Below are 19,501 nucleotides of genomic sequence, written 5' to 3' on the forward strand. Positions count from 1 at the left end.
GTCTCTTTGGGTCCTTTTTCTTTTCTGTTTGAATAATCTGGTCCAGGAAGTTCAATTTTATTCATTCTTTCAGAAAGCAACCTAAAAATTTTGTTGATCTGTTCTACTGTTTTTGTTTCTTTCTATGCCATTTATAGGTACTCTATGATTTTTTACCCTCCTTGTCTGAACTTAGGCTTCATTTGCTCTTCCTTTTCTAGCTTCTTTAGGTGTAAAGTGGATGTGTGTTTAAAATTTTATTTTTATCGTGTTAGGCCTTTACTGCTATATACTTCCATCTTAAATCTGAATTTGCTGCATCCCACAGGATTCGGACTGTCAACGCTAACATTTTCATTTGCTTCCATGTATTTTTATTTCTTCTTTAGTTTCCTGGTCAACCACTTTATTCTTCAGTGCGATTTTGTTTTACTCCAACTATTAGTGGTGTGTCCAAATTTTTCCTTGTGGTTGACTCCAAGTTTCATAGTGTTCTGATCTGAAAATATGCATGCCATAGTCTCAATCTTTTTGTACTTGTAGGGGCTGATTTATGACCCAGTGTGTGATCTATTCTGGAGAATGTTCCATGTGCACTCGACAAGAATGTATTCTGCTGCTTTAAGATGGAATGTTTTGAATATATCTGTTAAGTCCATCTGCACCTGTGTCATTCAAAGCCATTGTTTCCTTCTTGATTTTCTTCTTACACGATCTATTCCTTGTTGTAAGTGGGGTGTGAAAGTCCCCTACTACTAGTATATTATTATCCATGAGTTTTTTTATGTCATTAATTGCTTTACATATTTCAGTGCCCCAATTTGTGGTCATAAATATTTACAGTTGTTAGTGCTTCTTGTTGGATAGACCACTTTAGGATATAATGCCCTTCTTCATCTCTTTTTGCAGTCTTTGTATTTAAATCTAGGCTGCCTGATATGAATATGGTACTACAGCTTTCTTTTTATGTCCAGTAGCATGATAAATTGTTCTGCAACCCTCACTTTCAATCAACAGGTATCTCTAGGTCTCAAAGGAGTCTTTTACAGGCAGAATATACCTGGATCTTGTTTTTTAATCCATTCTGATACCCTGTGTCTTTTGATTGGACTTTTTAGTTCATTTACATTCACAGTGATTACTGAAAGATGTGATATTAGTGTAATTGTGTTATCACAATGTTTCTGTAAAGTAATTTTTTTTCTAGAGATTTTCTCTGTTCCTTTCTAGTGTTTGTTGCTTTTGGTCTTTCTTTTCCACTCAAAGAGTCCCCTTTAGTATTTCTTGCAGGGTTGGATTAGGGGTCACAGACTCTTTTAGATTTTGTTTGTCTGGGAATCTCTTTATCTCTCCTTCTCCTCAATGACAAACTTCCTGGATAAAGTATTCTTCCCTGCCCATTTTTTTCCCATTCAGCACATTGAATGTATGATGACACTCCCTTCTCTCTTGGTAAGTTTCTGTGAATGGAACTAACCTTATTTGCCTTCCCTTCTTAGAGACTTCTTTTCTCTTGCTGCTTTTAGGATTTTTCCTTTATCTCTATATTATGTCAATTTTCTATGATTTCTCTTGGTAATGACCTACTTTTGTTGATTTTGACAGGAGTTCTCTGTGCCTTCTGGACTTGGATGTTCATTTTCTTCCTTGGGTTAGGGCAACTTTCAGCTACAATTTGCGCAAATAAACCTTCTGTCCCTTTTTCCCTCTCTTCTTTTGGGACTCCTATGAAAGGAATTTTACTACACTGTACAGAGTGGCTGAGTTCTCTAAGTCTACATCCATAACCCAAGAAGTTAGTTTACCCTCTCTTTTCTGATTCCTTATTTTCCATAATTTTATCTTCTATATCACTTAGTCATTCCTCTGCTGCTTCCACCCATTATTATGTGCAGTAAGCATCATGTCTCTTTCATAGCATTTTTAAATTTCACCGTTGACCAGTTTTTATGTCTTTTATCTCTGTGGTATGCATATCCTTGATGTCTTCTATGCTGTTCTCAAGCCCATCCATTATACTTACTATTGTTGTTTTCAGTTCTGTTTTAGGCCTATTCCTTATATCTATTTTGATTAGATCCCTGGATATGGTCCTTTCTTGTTCTCTCTTTGGGTATGAATTCCTCCATATTCTCATATTGTCTAGGTCTCTGTCTTCTTCTGTGTTTTAGAAAACCTGTTATGTTTTCTGCTTCTGAAAGTAATGGCTACATTAAGAAGAGTTCATATGCTGTACGGAGACTGGCGCTTCAGGAAGTGTTTGTGGTGAGTGCTGTGTGCACTGTGTTCTTGCTTTTTGGTGCCTTGGGAAGTGGGCATCACTCAATCCATTACGGTTATGAATAGAATAAAAATAAAAGTGAAGCAAGTTCTCTCATTTTTGCTTCTTGTGTGCCTGCTTGAGCTGTAACATTGGCTTCCTCTTGCCCTTGGAGTGAAAGTTAAACCCTCAGGTCCCCACGTTCTCAGACTTGACACCAGTTTGGAATCAGATGAGAATTACACCATTGACTTTACTGGATATCCAACATGTGATAGTATATCATGGGACTTCTCAGCCTATTTAGTCATGTAAGCCAATGTGCTATGTGTTCTGTTCCTCAGGATTATCTTGACTAATACATGTAGATGCTTTTTCTCTTGTGGTTTCATATATTTGAAGAAAACTGTAACACATATAAAGTTCTGAGAAGCAAAGTGACATGAATGAAGTGTCATGGTGTTTGACTGGGACAAGAGCAGGGTGAGGATAACGAGGAGCTATGGGATCCTGTGGTCCTAGATGCAAAGTGAGTGCACCTGGGACTCCTGTAAATGTTCAGTTGATGTGCATCAGGATACGTGTAAACCACTGATATTTAGTACAAGGGTAAGCAATTGTAAGAGACTCTATCTCTTGTTCATGTAAGTATAGTTTTCCTGGTAAAACAGACTTTGTAAACCAGACCCAAGTAGGTAAGCACAGAATCATGTGTCCAGAGAGGCTTCCTGGGGGAAATTGCTGCATGGAGAGGAAGCCCCAGGCCATGGCATAAAACCTTCCAGCAACCCCTACCTGCACCTGCTCCTGGGAACACAAACAGAATGGTTCATAGTCTGCACCCCCTGTCGGTCCTGATCTTCTTCTACAGGGCACTTTGTCTCTGGGCTCACACTGACAACCACTCACTGTGTGCTTGCACAGTAATCCATGGCCGTGTCTGCAGACCTCAGACTGCTTAGCTCCATGTAGGCTGTGTTTGTGGATGTGTCTGCTGTCAGGGTGAGTCTGCCCTGGAACTTCTGTGCATAGCTTGTAGAACCATCTTCAGGGTCAATACTTCCCATCCACTCAAACCCTTGTGCAGGAGCCTGTCGCACCCAGTGCACATAGTAATCAGTGAAGCTGTGTCCAGATGCTTTGGAGAAGATCTTCACTGATTCCCCAGTCGCCTCACTTCAGTCCCAGACTGCACCAGCAAAACCTGGGAGTGCACACCTGTAGAGAGGGGACAAGAGTGGATGAAATCAATGTTGACTGGTCCTGGTCCTCTCCTGTGTCCAGGGACTTGGCTGACCCTTACCTGTAGCCATTGCCACCAGGTAGAGGATTCTCCAGGTCCAGTCCATTGTGAGGGGATGTGTCTCAGGGTCTCCGGTAGAGGATGGCGTTTTACAGTGATGCTCTCAGGGCACAGACACACCCGTACTTAACTTAGTGCTCTGAGGACTATTTGCATAGTCATGAGACAGAGTATTTCATACACAGGACCAGAACCATCTGGAGACGGTCCCAGAGACCGTGTACATTGGGACTCAGAGAGCACCAGTCTAATCCTTGTTTGAGGACATGGGTCCTTGGCCAGGTTCCTGAACTGTGTGCAGACTGAGCTCCTGCCACTGAGTGATAAGACCTTACAGAAAATTCTCTCCACTGTGGACCAGTATTGAATGAGGCAGAGACCACCTGAACCTGTTGTTGGCTCTGATATCTGAACATCTTATTCCTGGATAAGCGTGTCTCCAAACTGCTGCACAAAATGGGGTAATAAATGCATCCTGGTTTCCATCTCTTAGATGAAGATATCTACAAGCCCTGGACTAGCAGCGTCTTCAAGTGTCTTCTCACTGCCTGAGTTCATTAAATGCTCTGATGGAACAGGATATTTAAACACCCTTTAGCATCCCTCATCTACTCATATTTTAGATTGCTTTCTGGAAAAGGAAACACTGGCTTCTGACAGGAAAGCCTTCCTCACCCGTTGTGAACCTACTCACATGGGGTAGCAGCCTGGTGCTGGGTAGTACTGAAAGGTCCCTGCAGTCTAGGCCCGTCTCTGCAGGGAGGTTCCTGTCAAGACTCACAGGACATTTATTCCCGTGTCTCTACTCCAGCATTACATGGTGGAGGGGAGCAGAATGTGCCACCCCAAATATGCCACTGTAATGAAACATGCTTGAGAAACAGCCAGTGCAGAGACGCACTGACCATCCTTTGTTCCCTAAACAAAATATAAATCTCCTATGTGAAATACACCCTTTTTGTACCAGGAGGGGAGAAATGTCCTTAGCACCAGAAAAAGGAATTTTGGCCCCATAATGGTGTGCAGAGAAACCTTAGTTATTCACTACTGTAGTGACACTAAGCACATTGAAGCTCTCACTGTTTCCCCATTGAGGATGATATTAGTGTTGGGTCATTCATATATGGCTTTTATGATCTCCAGGTATGCTCCTTCTATCCCTACTTTCTTGATGGTTTTTATCAAGAAAGGATGCCGTATTTTGTCTAATGCTTTCTCTGCATCTATGGAGAGGATCATATGGTTCTTGTCCTTTCTTTTATTGGTGTGATGAATCACGTTAATTGCTTTGCAGATATTGAACCAGCCCTGCATCCCAGGTATAAATCCCACTTGGTCGTGGTGAATAATTTTTTAATGTATTGTAGTATGTGGTAGGCTAATATCTTGTTGAGGATTTTTGCATCCATGTTCATCAGGGAAATTGGTCTATAGTTCTCCTTTTTAGTGTGGTCTCTGCCTGCTTTTGGAATCAAGGTAATTCTGGCTTAAGAAAGAGTCTGGAAGTGTTCCTTACATTTCTATATTTTGGAACAGCTTCAAGACAATAAGTGTTAACTATTCCTTAAATGTTTGGTAGAATCCCCTGGAAAGCCATCTGGCTCTGGATTCTTGTTTTTGACAGATTTTTGTTTACTAATACTATTTCCTTACTGGTTATGGGTCTGTTCAAATTTTTATATTACTTCCTGTTTCCGTTTGGTAGTGTATATGTTTCTAGGAATTTGCCCATTTCTTCCAATTGCCCATTTTATTGGCATATAATTGCTCATAATATTCTCTTATTATTGTTTTTATTTCTGTTGTGTTGGTTGTGATCTTTCCTCTGTCATTCTTGATTTTACTTATTTGCATCCTTTCCTTTTTCTTTTTGATCAAACTGGCTAGTGGTTTATCAATTTTGTTCATTCTTTCAAAGAGCCTGCTTCCGGTTTCATTGATTTGGTCTACTGTTTTTGTTTTTGTTTTTGTTGTTTTTTGGTTTCGATAGCATTAATTTCTTTTGTAGTCTTTATTATTTCCTGTTTTCGCTGGTTTTGGGTTCTATTTGCTGTTCTTTTTCCAGCTCCTTAAGGTGTAAGGTTAGGTTGTGTATCTGAGATCTTTCTTCCTTCTTTAGGAAGGCCTGGAATGCTATATACTTTCATCTTATGACCACCTTTGCTGCATCCCAGAGGTTTTGGGTTGTGGTGTTATCATTTTAATTGACTTCCATATTCTTTTTAACTTCCTCTTAACTGCTTGGTTAGCCCATTCATTCTTTAGTAGGATGTTCTTTAGTCTCCAAGTATTTTTTACCTTTCGAAATTTTTTCTTGTGGTTGATTTTGAGTTTCCCAGCATTGTGGTCTGAAAATATGCACAGTATGATCTTAATCTTTTTGTACTTACTTAGGGCTGATTTGTGTCCCAGTATATGGTCTATTCTGGGGAACGTTCCATGTGCGCTGGAGAAGAATGCATATTCTGATGCTTTAGGATGAAATATTCTGAATATATCTGTTAAGTCCATCTGGTCCAGTGTGTCATTCAAAGCCATTCTTTCCTTGTCAATTTTTTGTTGAGATGATCTGTCCATTGCTGTGAGTGGGGTGTTGAAGTCTCCTAATATTATGGTATTACTATCGGTGAGTTTCTTTATGTTTGTGATTAATTGATTTATATATTTGTGTGCTCTCCCATTTGGCACATAAATGTTTACGATTATTAGGTCTTCTTCGTCTATAGACCCCTTGATCATGATATAATGCCCTTATGCATCTCTTGATACATTATTTTTAAGTCTAGATTGTCTGATATAAGTATGGCTACTCGGGCTTTCTTTTGTTGACCATTAGCATGATAGATGGCTCTCCATCCCCTTATGTTCAATCTGAAGGTATCTTTAGGTCTAAAGTGGGTCTCTTGTGAACAGCGTATAGATGGATCTTGTTTTCTTATCCATTCTGTTACCCTATGTCTTTTGATTGGGGCATTGAGTCCACTGAGGTTTAGAGTGAGTACTGAAAGATATTAGTTTATTGCCATGATGATGCTTGTAGAGCTGTAGTTTCTGGTGGTGTTCTCTGGTCCTTTCTAATCTTTCTTGCTTTTGATACACACACACACACACACACACACACACACACACACACACATATATATATATATATATATATATATATATATATATATATTTTTTTTTTTTTTCCATCTTTTGTCCCCTCAGAGAGTCCCCTTTAAAATTTTTTGCAGGGATGGTTTAGTGGTCAAAAACTCTTTTAATTTTTGTTTGTCTGGGAAACTTTTATCTCTCCTTCTATTTTGAATGACAGCCTTCCTGGATAAAGAATTCTTGTCTGCATACTTCTCTGATTCAGCACACTGAATAGACTCCGCCACTCCTTTCTGGCCTGCCAAGATTCTGTGGATACGTCTGCTGCAAACCTGATCTGTCTTCCCTTGTATGTTAGGGACTTTTTTCCTTGCGGCTTTCATGATTCTCTCCTTGCCTGAGTATTTTGTGAATTTGACTATGGTATGCCTTGTTGCTGGCCAGTTTTTGTTGAATCTAATGGGGGTCCTCTGTGCTTGCTGGATTTTGATGTCTGTGTCTTTCCCCAGGTTAGGAAAGTTTTCTGCTATGATCGGCTCACATAACCCTTCTACCCCTATTTCTCTTTCTTCCTCTTCTGGGACCCCTATGATTCTGATGTTCCTTTTTAATGAGTCACTGATTTCTCTAATTCTTAAATCATGCTCTTTTGCCTTAATCTCCCTCTTTTTTTCTGCTTCATTATTTTCTATAAGTTTGTCCTCTATATCGCTGATTCTCTGTTCTGCCTCATCCATCCTTACCACAGCTGCATCCATCCGTGATTGAAGTTCAGGTATAGCATTTTTAATTTCATTCTGGCTATTTTTTTTTTTTTACTTATTTTATCTCTTCAGAAAGGGATTCTAATCTATTGTTGACTCCAGCTAGTGTTCTTAATATCGTGATTCTAAATTCTGGTTCAGACATCTTGCTTGTACCTGTGTTGGTTAAGTTCCTGGCTGTCGTTTCTTCATGGTCTTTCTTTTGGGGTGAATTCCTTTGTTTTGTCATTTTGAAGAGAGAAAAGGAATTAATGAAGTAGAAATATTGAAATAAAACAAAGTTTCAAAAATATTAAAATTAAAAATTAAACACACACACACACACACACACACAAATCTAATAGTTAATGCTAGATCCTAGGTGTGTTTTGTTTAGTTGTTGAAAGTGGTTTGACAGATTAGGGGGAAGAAAGGGGGCAAAGTAAATCATTTGAGAATTTGAAACAATGCATACACTGATGTAGAGTAAAATGGGTAGATGGGAGTAAAATAAATTTGAAATTAATATAGACAAAAGTATAGTATATAGTAGAAAAATTAAATAAAAATATTTTTAATAAAAATTATGAATTTTTTGTTCTGTATTTAAGAAAAAAGTAAAGAATGAAAAAGAGAATAAAGATAAAGAAAAGAAAAAAATCATTTGATAGTTTGAAAAAGTGAATATACTGTAGTAGACTAAAGTAAAATGATGGAAATAAAATGGAATTTGAAAAAATTTACATAAAACTAAAAAAAACAGAGTAATGACAATTAAATAAGATTATTTTGTAAATATGAAATTTATTGTCAAATAGGTTTCTATACAACACCCAGTGCTCATCCCAACAGGTGTCCTCCTCAATACCCATCACCCACCCTCCCCTCCCTCCCACCCCCCATCAACCCTCAGTTTATTCAGTTTTTTAGAGTCCTTTATGGTTTGACTCCCTTCCTCTCTAACTTTTTTTTCCTTCCCCTTCCCCATGGTCTTCTGTCAAGTTTCTCAGGATCCAAATAAGAGTGAAAACGTACAGTATCTGTCTTTCTCCATATGACTAATTTCACTCAGCACAACACTCTCCAGATCCATCCACGTTGCTACTAAAGGCCACATTTCATTTTTTCTCAATGTCAGGTAGTATTCCATTTTGAATAAATACCACAATTTCTTTATCCATTCATTAGTTGATGGACATTTAGTTATGGACATCTTTCCATAATTTGGCTATTGTTCAAAGTGCTGCTATAAACATTGGGGTACAAGTGCCCATATGCACAGCACTCCTGTATCCTTTGGGTAAATTCCTAGCAGTGCTATTGCTGGGACATAGGGTAGACTTATTTTTAATTTTTTAGGAACATTCACACTATATTCCAGAAAGGCTGCACCAGTTTGCATTCCCACCAACAGTGCAAGAGGGCTCCCGTTCCTCAACATCCTCTCCAGCATCTATAGTCTCCTGATTTGTTCATTTTAGCCACTCTGACTGGCATGAGGTGGTATCTCAGTGTGGTTTTCATTTGTATTTCCCTGATGAGGTGTGACGTTGAGCATCTTCTCATGTGCCTGTTGGCCATCTGGATGTCTTCTTTAGAGAAGTGTCTATTCATGTCTTCTGCCCATTTCATCACTGGGTTATTTGTGTATCAGGTGTGGAGTTTGATGAGTTCTTTATAGATTTTGGATACTAGCCCTTTGTCCGATATGTCATTTGCAAATATCTTTTCCCATTCCGTTGGCTGCCTTTTAATTTGGCTGATTGTTTCCTTTGCAGTGCAGCTTTTTATCTTCATGAAGTCCCAATAGTTCATTTTTGTTCTTAATTCCCTTGCCTCTGGAGATGTGTCAAGTAAGAATTTGCTGTGGCTGAGGTCAGAGAGGTTTTTTCCTGCTCTCTCCTCTAGGGTTTTGATGGTTTCCTGTCTCACATTCAGGTCCTTTATCCGTTTTGAGTTTATTTTTGTGAATGGTGTAAGAAAGTGGTCTAGATTCATTCTTCTGCATGTTGCTGTCCAGTTCTCCCAGCACCATTTGTTAAAGAGACTGTCTTTTTTCCATTGGATATTCTTTCCTGCTTTGTCAAAGATTAGTTGGCCATACATTTGTGGGTCCAAGTCTGGAGTCTCTATTCTATTCCATTGGTCTATGTGTCTGTTTTTGTGCCAATACCATGCTGTCTTGACGATGACAGCTTTGTAGGAGAGGCTAAAGTGTGGGATTGTGATGCCTCCCGCTTTGGTCTTCTTCTTCAATATTTGGTTATTCTGGGTCTTTTGTGGTTCCATACAACTTTTAGGATTTCTTGCTCTAGCTTCGAGAAGAATGCTGGTGCAATTTCGATTGGGATTGCAATTTTGATTGTGTAGATTGATTTGGGTAGTATTGACATTTTAACAATATTTATTCTTCCAATCCATGAGCATGGAATGTTTCTTCATTTCTTTGCATCTTCTTCAGTTTCCTTCATAAGCTTTCTATAGTTTTCAGCATACAGATCTTTTACATCATTGGTTAGGTTTATTCTTAGGTATTTTAGGAATCCTGGTGCAATTGTGAATGGGATCAGTTCCTTTATTGGTCTTTCTGTTGCTTCACTGTTAGTGTATAAGAATGCAACTGATTTCTGTACATTGCTTTTGTATCTTGCGACTTTTCTGATTTCATGTATCAGTTCTAGCAGACTCTTGGTGGAGTCTATTGGGTTTTCCATGTGTAGTATCATGTCATCTGCAAAAAGTGAAAACCTGACTTCATCTTTGCCAATTTTGATACCTTTGATTTCCTTTTGTTGTCTGATTGCTGATTCTAGCACTTCCAACTCTATGTTAAACAACAGCAGTGAAATATCTTAATTTTTCCCCATTGAGGATGATATTAGCTGTGGGGTTTTCATAAATGGCTTTTATGACGTTCAAGTGTGTTCCTTCTATCCCGAGTGTCTTGACGGTTTTTATTAAGAAAGGATGCTGAATTTTGTCAAATGCTTTCTCTGCATCGATTGACAAGATTATATGGTTCTTATCTTTTCTTTTATTAATGTGATGTATCACACTGATTGATTTCCGATTGTTGAGCCAGGCCTGCAGCCCAGGAATGAATCCCGTTGATCATGGTGAATAATTCTTTTTATATGCTGTTGAATTTGATTTGCTAGTATCTTATTGAGAATATTTGCATCCATATTCATCAGGAATATTGGGCTGTAGTTGTGTTTGTTGCTGGGTCTCTGTCTGGTTTAGGAATCGAAGTAATGCTGGCTTCATAGAATGAGTCTGGAAGTTTTCCTTCCCTTTCTATTTTTTTGGAACAGCTTGAGATCTAGAGGTATTATCTCTGCTTTAAATGTCTGGTAGAATTCCCCAGGGAAGCCATCTGGTCCTGGACTCTTGTTTGTTGGGAGATTTTTAATGACTGATTCAATTTCTTCACTGGTTATGGGTCTGTTCAAATTTTCTATTTCTTCCTGTTTGAGTTTTGGAAGTGCAAGGGTGCTTAGGAATTTGTCCATTTCTTCCAAGTTGTCCAGTTTATTGACATATATATTTTCATAGTATTCCCTGATAATTGCTTGTATTTCTAAGGGTTTGGTTGTAATAATTCCATTTTCATTCATGATTTTATCTATTGGTGTCATCTCCCTTTTCTTTTTGAGAAGGCTGGCTAGAGGTTTATCAATTTTGTTTATATTTAAAAAAAAACAACTCTTGGTTTCATTGATCTGCTCTTCAGTTTTTTAGATTCTATATTGTTTATTTCCGCTCTGATCTTTATTATTTGTCATCTTCTGCTGGGTTTAGGGTGTCTTTGCTTTTCTGCTTCTATTTCCTTTATGTGCGCTGTTGGATTTTGTATTTGGGATTTTTTTCTTGTTTCTTGATATAGGCTTGGAATCCAATGTATTTTCCTCTCAGGACTGCCTTTGCTGCATCCCAAAACATTTGGATTGTTGTATTTTCTTTTTTGTTAATGTTTATTTATTTTTGAGAGAGACAGAGACAGAATGCGAGTGAGTTAGGGGCAGAGAGAGAGGGAGGCACAGAATCTAAGGCAGGATTCAGACTCTGAGCTGTCAGCACAGACCCGGACGTGGGGCTCGGACTCACAAGCTGGGAAATTGTGACCTGAGCCGAAGTTGGAATCTCAACCGACTGAGCCACCTAGGTGCCCCTGGAGTGTTGTATTTTCATTTTCATTTGTTTCCATATATTTTTTAATTTCTTCTTTAATTGTCTGGGTGACCCATTCATTCTTTGGTGGGGTGTTCTTTAACCTCCATTCTTTTGGATGTGTTCCAGACTTTTTCCTGTGGTTGATTTCAAGTTTCATAGCACTTTGGTCTGAAACTGTGCATGGTATGATCTGAGTTCTTTTATACTTATGAAGGGCTGTTTTGTGACTCAGTATGTGATCTATCTTGGAGAATGTTCCATGTGCACTCGAGAAGAAAGTATATTCTGTTGCTTTGGGATGCAGAGTTCTAAATATATGTTAAGTCCATCTGATCCAATGTATCATTCAGGGCCCTTGTTTCTGTATTGATCCTGTGTCTAGATGATCTATCCATTGTTGTATGTGGGGTGTTAAAGTCCCCTGCAGTGATCACATTCTTATCAATAAGGTTGCTTATGTTTGTAATTATTTTTATATATTGGGTGCCAGCATATTCGGTGCATAGACATTTATAATTGTTAGCTCTTCCTGATAGATAGACCCTGTAATTATTATATAATGCCCTTCTTCATCTCTTGTTACAGCCTTTAATTGAAAGTCTAGTTTGTCTGATATACATATGGCTACTCCAGCTTTCCTTTGACTTCCAGTATCATGATAGCTATCCATCCCCTCACTTTCAATCTGAAGGTGTCCTCAGGTCTAAAATGAGTCTCTTGTAGACAGCAAATAGATGGGTCTTGTTTTTTTTATCCATTCTGATACCCTAGGTCTTTTGGTTGGAGCATTTAGTCCATTTACATTCAGTCTTATTATGGAAAGTTATGGGTTTAGAGTCATTGTGATATCTGTAGGTTTCATGTTTGTAGTGATGTCTCTGGTACTTGTGGTCCTTGCAACATTTCACTTACAGAATCCCCCTTAGGATCTCTTGTAGGGCTGGTTTCGTGGTGATGATTTCCTTCCATTTTTGTTTGTTTGGGAAGACCTTTATCTTTCCTATTCTGAATGACGGACTTGCTGGATAAAGGATTCTTGGCTGCATTTTTCTGTTCATCACATTGAAGATTTCCTGCCATTCCTCTCTGGCCTGCCAAGTTTCAGTAGATATGTCTGTCACTACTCTTATGGATCTCACTTTGTAAGTTAGAGCATGTTTAGCTCTAGCTGCTTTCAGAATTTTCTCTTTATCCTTGTATTTTGCCAGTCTCATTATGATACATTGTGCAGAAGATCGATTCAAGTTACATCTGAAGGGAGTTCTCTGTGCCTCTTGGATTTCAATGCCCTTTTCCTTCCCCAGATCAGGGAAGTTCTCAGCTATGATTTGTTTAAGTACACCTTCAGCCCCTTTCTCTCTCTCTTCCTCTTCTGGAATTCCTATGATACAGATATTGTTCCATATGATTGCATCACTTAGTTCTCAAATTCTCCCCTCATACTCCTGGATTTTTTCATCTCTCTTTTTCTCAGCTTCCTCTTTTTTCATAATTTTATCCTCTAATTCACCTATTCTCTCCCTTGCCTCTTCAGTCCATGCTATGGCCACCTCTATTTTATTTTGCACCTCATTTATAGTATTTTTTAGCTCCTCATGACTATTTCTTAGTCCCTTGATCTCTGTAGTAATAGATTCTCTGCTTTATTCTGTGCTTTGTTTAAAGCCCAGTGATTAATTTTTTGACTATTATTCTAAATTCTTGTTGTGTTATATTGATGAAATCATTTTTGATCAATTCGTTAGGTGTCGCTACTTCCTGGAGTTTCTTTTGAGGCTAGTTCTTCTGTTTCACCATTTTTGGTAGTCCCTGTGGTAGCTCCAAATTGCAGGGCACTTCCCCTGTGCTGTCTGGTGTCACTTGTGTTGGTGGGCGGGGCTGCAGTCAGACCCATTGTCTGCCCCCAGCCCACCGCTGGGGCCACAGTCACACTGGTGTGTACCTTATCTTATGCTCTCCCAGGGGCAAGATTCACTGTGGACTGGTGTGACCCCTGTCTGTGCTGCTTGCACACTTCCAGGCTTGGCGTGCTGCTTCCATAGGATCTGGCATATTAACCAGGGAGGATCCGCAAGGTGCACAGTGGTGGGAGGGGTAGGCTTAGCTCGCTTTGCCATCAGTGGTCCCCTGTGGTAGGGGCCCTGAAGCACCGGGAGGGAGGCAGACCCGTCAGAGGGATGGATCCACAGAAGCACAGTGTTGGGTGTTTGCGTGATGCAAGCAAGTTTTGTGACAGGAACTGGTTCCCTTTGGGGTTTCAGCTGGAGGATGGGAGAGGGAGATGGCGCTGGCCACTGCCTTTGTTCCTGCCGAGCTGAGCTCTGTCTTCCGGGACTCATCAACTCTGCCTCCAGGTGTCCTCTTACTCTCCCTGCTCTCTGAGAGCAGAGCTGTTGACTTTTAGCATCCCAGATGTTAAGCCCCGCTGGCTGTCAGAACTCACAGAGTCCGGCCCCTCCGCTTTTGGAAGCCAGACTTTGGGGGCTGTGCCTTGCCAGGCGGTCTCCCCCTCCACCGCCCTGGCTCCCTCCCTCCCATCTGTATAGCATGCACCGCCTCTCTGCCCTTCCTACCCTCTTCTGTAGGCTTCTTGTGTGTGCTTGGCTCTGGAGAGTCCATTCTGCTAGTCTTCTAGAAGTTTTCTGGGTTATTGAGGCAGATGTGGGTGGAATCTAAGTGATCAGCATGATAAGGTGTTCTCCTAAGCCACCATCTTCCCCTCTCTCCCCAAAGAGGAATATTTTTAATAGAAATTGAAAGTAAAAATGAAGTTTTGTCTCTAGCCCCGCAAACGCAGGCTATAGGACAGCCAGCGAGGCATCTGAACGCCCTTGGTGTGGTTCAGCTCCTTCTTGGGAAATACCACATCAGAGGAGATGTAGCGCCATGAGGGACAACCTTGAGAACCTTGGACAGGAGCCAGCACTGCCCAGAATGCAAACAGCAAGAGGGATGCACTTAGGGTGACCTGGCCCTCTGCCAGCCTCATGCCTCTGCTCAGGGACATCTGCCGGTGAGAATGGATAAATGGAGGATCCTCAGCAAAGCCAGATCTAGACCATCTGACAGAACAGAGGGCTGTGCTGGGCAGTCAGCACCCTACACCTGGGGGCCATCTGTGGGGTTAGGTAACAGTCACATGGTGTGGCACTGGGTGACCCTGCACATCAGTTTAGCTGGGGCACACATGGCAGAGGCTGACGGTCCCTGTCCAAGCATGCTCACATGGACATAGTAGGGACTTGGACCCAGAGACATGGCTCTATTCAACACATTCCATCTTTCCTATAGCCACTTGAATACAGAATATACGATTTTAACACCCTGAACTTCTCTACCACTTCCATGTTCTGTGGTACTGCTGGTTCACTTTCTATGGATGACTACTTTTCCTCATTATGGAGACCACTGCTTCCTACTTCCTTGGGATGTGGAGGTAGATGTCAATTTTACCTTTGTACATGTTGAAAAACATTGCTTTGTAATTTTACGTGTCTTATTCTGGTTGGCTATTAGTTTGCAAGCCATTTGATCATTTTGTTTGTTACTTTGAAGCTTCCTCTGAGTTTACTGAGGAAACATTTCCCAGTATTCTGTGTCATGATTGGTGAAGTACAGGTTGTATTTTAGTATTTTCCTATGGCAGCTGGTGAGAACAGAAAGTACTGGTGACCATGTGTGAGCTCCAGGATTTTTTCCCTCTAATCCTTTATTGTGATTCTTTCCTGGATTCTGGCAGTTTCCACCTATGCATGTGGGGTTCCCTCCTCAGCTGGAGACACAAAGGGGCTGTCTGCTGGTGCCCAATTTGAGAGGAAGAGTGAATGTCCCCACTAGTTTTAAAATGCCCGCCTTCCTTTTACACAAAAACCAGATAGGGATACCATAACACACCTAAAAACTACATGGGCAAAAATCTCCTTGACCTTGGCCTTAGAAATGATGTTTCGGATATGACTCCAAATGCACAGTCAATGAAGACAAAAATCAGTGAGAGAGAACACATCAAACTAAAAATCTTCTGCTTAGGAAAAGACACATTCACCAAAGGAAAAGACATTTTACAGGGATGGAAAAAAATTGTAAAACGTGTGATATGAGGTTCATATCCAAAATTTAAAAAAGCTTATTTTGCTGAACATTATAACAAGCAACCCAATTTTAAAAAAATTGGGGAGTAGAGGACTTGAAAGGGCATGTTTCCAAAGTCCATGTACAAACGTCCAGCAAGTGCATTAAAAGGTGCTCAACATCACTCATCACCAGAGACATGCAAATCAAAGCCACAATCCCATAACACTTCACACCTGTTATCATGGCTGTTACCATCAGACAAGAGATGACAAATGCTTGTGAGCATGTGGAAATAAGCAAACCTGGTACACTGTCCCTAGGAATGTAAACTGGTGAGGTTACTACTGAAAGCAGTATGGAGAATTCTCAAAAAATTAGAAACAAATGTATGATTGCACCCAGCGATCCCATTTCTGAGTGATATATACAGGGGATGAAGTCACTACATCAGAGATATGTGCACCCCATGTTCATTGCTGTATCATTCTCCACAGCTGAGACACTGAAGAGACCTAACTCCTCATCAAGGGATTAATAAATAAGATGTGAGATTAGATACATAGATGGATGGATACAGAAATAGATACATAGGTAGATAGATGATAGATTTCATCCATATAAAAGTTAATCGTGCCATTTGTGACTACATGGATGAAGCTTGAAGACATTATGCTAAGTTAAATTAGTCAGAGAAAGACACATTCTGTAAAATCACACTTACATGTGGAGTCTAGAAACATCAAATTCACAGAAACAGAGTGTGCAATGGTGGGTTCCAGGGACTGAGGGGCAGGGAAAATGGGGGGGCATTGCTCAGTGTGTCCAAACTTCCAGTTAGAAGATAGACAAAAAGCTTCCATGGGTCTAATGTATAGTAAGATGACAATAATTAATATACATATTGTATATTGAAAGTTGCTTTATGTTCTTACCATAATTAGCTGAAGAATGTATTAACTAACTTCTACTTGGTAAACATTTCGCATTATATACATGTATCAAGGCATCACATTGTACACCTTAAACTTACATAATGTGATATGTCGATTGTATCTCAATAAATCTGGGGCCAAAAAAAAAAAAAGGTATTCCTAGAAGACATTCCTATACACATTTGGCTAGTAATAATTTAACTATGCATGGACATGACTGCAAATCATACAATATGTGATATTAACCCTAAAGATGTTTTATGCACAGAGAAGATTTCATACAAGTGTGCATGTGTCTGTGTTGGTGGGAATAATTTCATGTGATTCTGTACACTCATAGAAACAACAGCCATAACAACAGGTGTTAGGACCCCGGTGCTAAGTAGAGATCGTAGCATTTTTGAAGAAAATTAAAGGCATTATGTCCAGGGGATAGATCATGACAATTTGGGATGTAAAACAAAACAAAACAAAACAAAACAAAACAAAACAAAACAAGAGCGGTGAACACTTTTCCTTATTGTGATTGGAACATAACATGAGATCTGTGTTTTCTTTCCACATCTCACAGCTTTTGTACTCCATTTCCCATATGAATGGCTTCCTTTGTGCTTAGATGATATTTTGCAGTGACACATTTTCATTTGCTTCTTTGTTCCTTTTGTGCACATTCTTTAGATAGATCCTTTGGGTTTACCATGCCCTTACACAAAACACTCTAAAGCCGTAAGAGTCTATTGTCAACTGATAAATACTTAAATTCAATCCCATGGACATGTACACTTTAACGGCTCCACACCACTCCCCAGTCTACTGATGTCACAGGTCACATCTGTATGTATTGTGTACCCATGAGCATTGATTTATAGTCACACTTGATGCTTTTGTCTTTTGAATCTCACTAAAGAATTGGAAGTGTAGTAGAGGGGTAATGTCAGCCTCATAGCAGCCTAAGATGTCCCTGTGTTGTCTCTCACACCCCTCCAAAACTTGGCATCCATCCACAAACAAATGTGCATTTTTGGGCCCTGTGGGTTCCAGCTCCATATGCCAATGGACCCCTGAATAGTCTTCCCTACACATGCATAGGTGAACATACCTGAGTGTGGCTTTGGACTCTACAGTGACCCCTGAACCTGCTCCACCTTTCTTGTCTGTGGTCTCCGAGGTTCTGGGAAACAGTCTTAGTTGATCACACATGGACTGGAGACTTTGTGGAAGTCCAAGTTTCCAAAGAAAGTGAAAACTCTAACTTTAAATGATATCTTCATTCCCCCCATCCTTGTGCATTGTAGCATTATTTACAAGAACCAAAACACCCTATGTGTCCGCAGACAGAAGAATGAGTAAAAATAAGTGTGGCCTGTATGTACAGTGGAATTCTATGATTCGTCCTTAAGAAAGAATGAAAATTTGCCTTTTGAGACAACATGGGTGGATCCTGAGGGCATCAGGATAATTGAAGTAAGTCAGACATGTGGGAAATCAAATACGTATGTCCTGGTGTAGGACATTACAGGGAACACATTGCAAAGCAGAACACTGCTTTCTGGCTTTGCTGAAAACAGCAGGTAATGCTTTGCTTGTGTGGTTAATGTGTATCCAAGAGTCACTAACTTCCCTTATCTCGTTAAAGTATATCTAGGGAGCACTCATAACCCTTATCTAGTTCATATATACCTAGGGGGCACTTGCTTTGCTTATCGATTTAATGTAAATCTAGGGGACACTCAGTTCCCTTATGCAGTTAATGTAATTCTAGTGGGAACACTAAAGTTCACTTATTTAGTTAGTTTTGATCTAGTGCAACTAGTTCATATAAATCTAGGGGGCACTGCGCTGATTTAGTTGAAATTAATTTAGGGGAACTCACTGTGATTATCTAGTTAATGTAAATCTAGGGGGCACTCAGTTCCCTTATGCAATTAATGTAAATCTAGGGATCATTCACTTATCCAGTAAATTTTTATGTAGGGGGCACTCATTTAACTCACCTAGTTAATGTGAATTTATGGGGCACTCATTTCAGTTATCTAATTAATGTAAATCTAGGGGGCACTCATTTCCTTATCTTGTTAATGAAAATCTACGGGACACATTAGGTAAGCACACTTTGCTTATCTAATTAATGTATATCTAGGGCGCATTCAATTTGCTTATCTAGTTAATGTCAACATAGGGGGAACTCACTTTAATTATCTGGTTAATGTATGTTTAGGGGGCACTCACTTTGCTTATCTAGTAAATGCAAATCTTGGGGGCAAGCTACACTTCCCCTAGATAGTTAATATAAATCTGGGGAAACCTCACTTTGCTTATCCAGTTTTTGTATATCTATGGGGCACTCTCTTCCTTTTGTAGTTAATATAATTCTAGGGGCACTCACCTCACTTACCTCCTTCTTGTATATATAGGGGGCACTCATTTCCCTTATGGAGTTAATGTGTATGTAGGTGGCACTCACTTCACTTTTGTAGTTAATATAAATCTAGGGGGCAGGTTAAACTTTGCTTATCTAGTTATGTAAATCTAGTGGTCACTAACTTCACTTGTCTAGTTATTCATCTAGGGGGCACTCACTTTGCTTCTCTTGTTAACATACCTCTAGAGGAAAGTCACTTTGCCAGTCTAGTTAATGGGTATCTAGGGGGTACTCCACTTTGCTTATTTGGTTAATGTATATCTAGGGGGCACTCAGTTTATGGAGTTAATGTATATGTAGGGGGCAAGCTACACTTCACTTACCTAAGTAATATAAATCTAAGGGGCACTCACCTTGCTTATACAGTTAATGTAAATTTAGGGGACACTCACTTAGCTTATCTAGTTAATGTAAATCTAGGGGGCATGCTACACTTTACTTATTTAGTCAATATAAATCTAATGGGCACCTGCTTACCTTATCTGATTTGTGTATATCTGAGGGGGCACTCACTGTATCTAG

At 39.8% G+C, this 19,501-nt stretch overlaps 1 pseudogene; it reads right to left on the reverse strand.

Annotated features, from left to right (window-relative positions):
• Nucleotides 1-3,144: 3,144 nt before the first annotated feature.
• LOC131517889 (immunoglobulin heavy variable 1-46-like) lies at nt 3,145-3,624 on the reverse strand (annotated as a pseudogene).
• Nucleotides 3,625-19,501: the final 15,877 nt, after the last annotated feature.

Source organism: Neofelis nebulosa, chromosome 7, assembly GCF_028018385.1.
Source record: "Neofelis nebulosa isolate mNeoNeb1 chromosome 7, mNeoNeb1.pri, whole genome shotgun sequence".
NCBI lineage: Eukaryota > Metazoa > Chordata > Mammalia > Carnivora > Felidae > Neofelis > Neofelis nebulosa.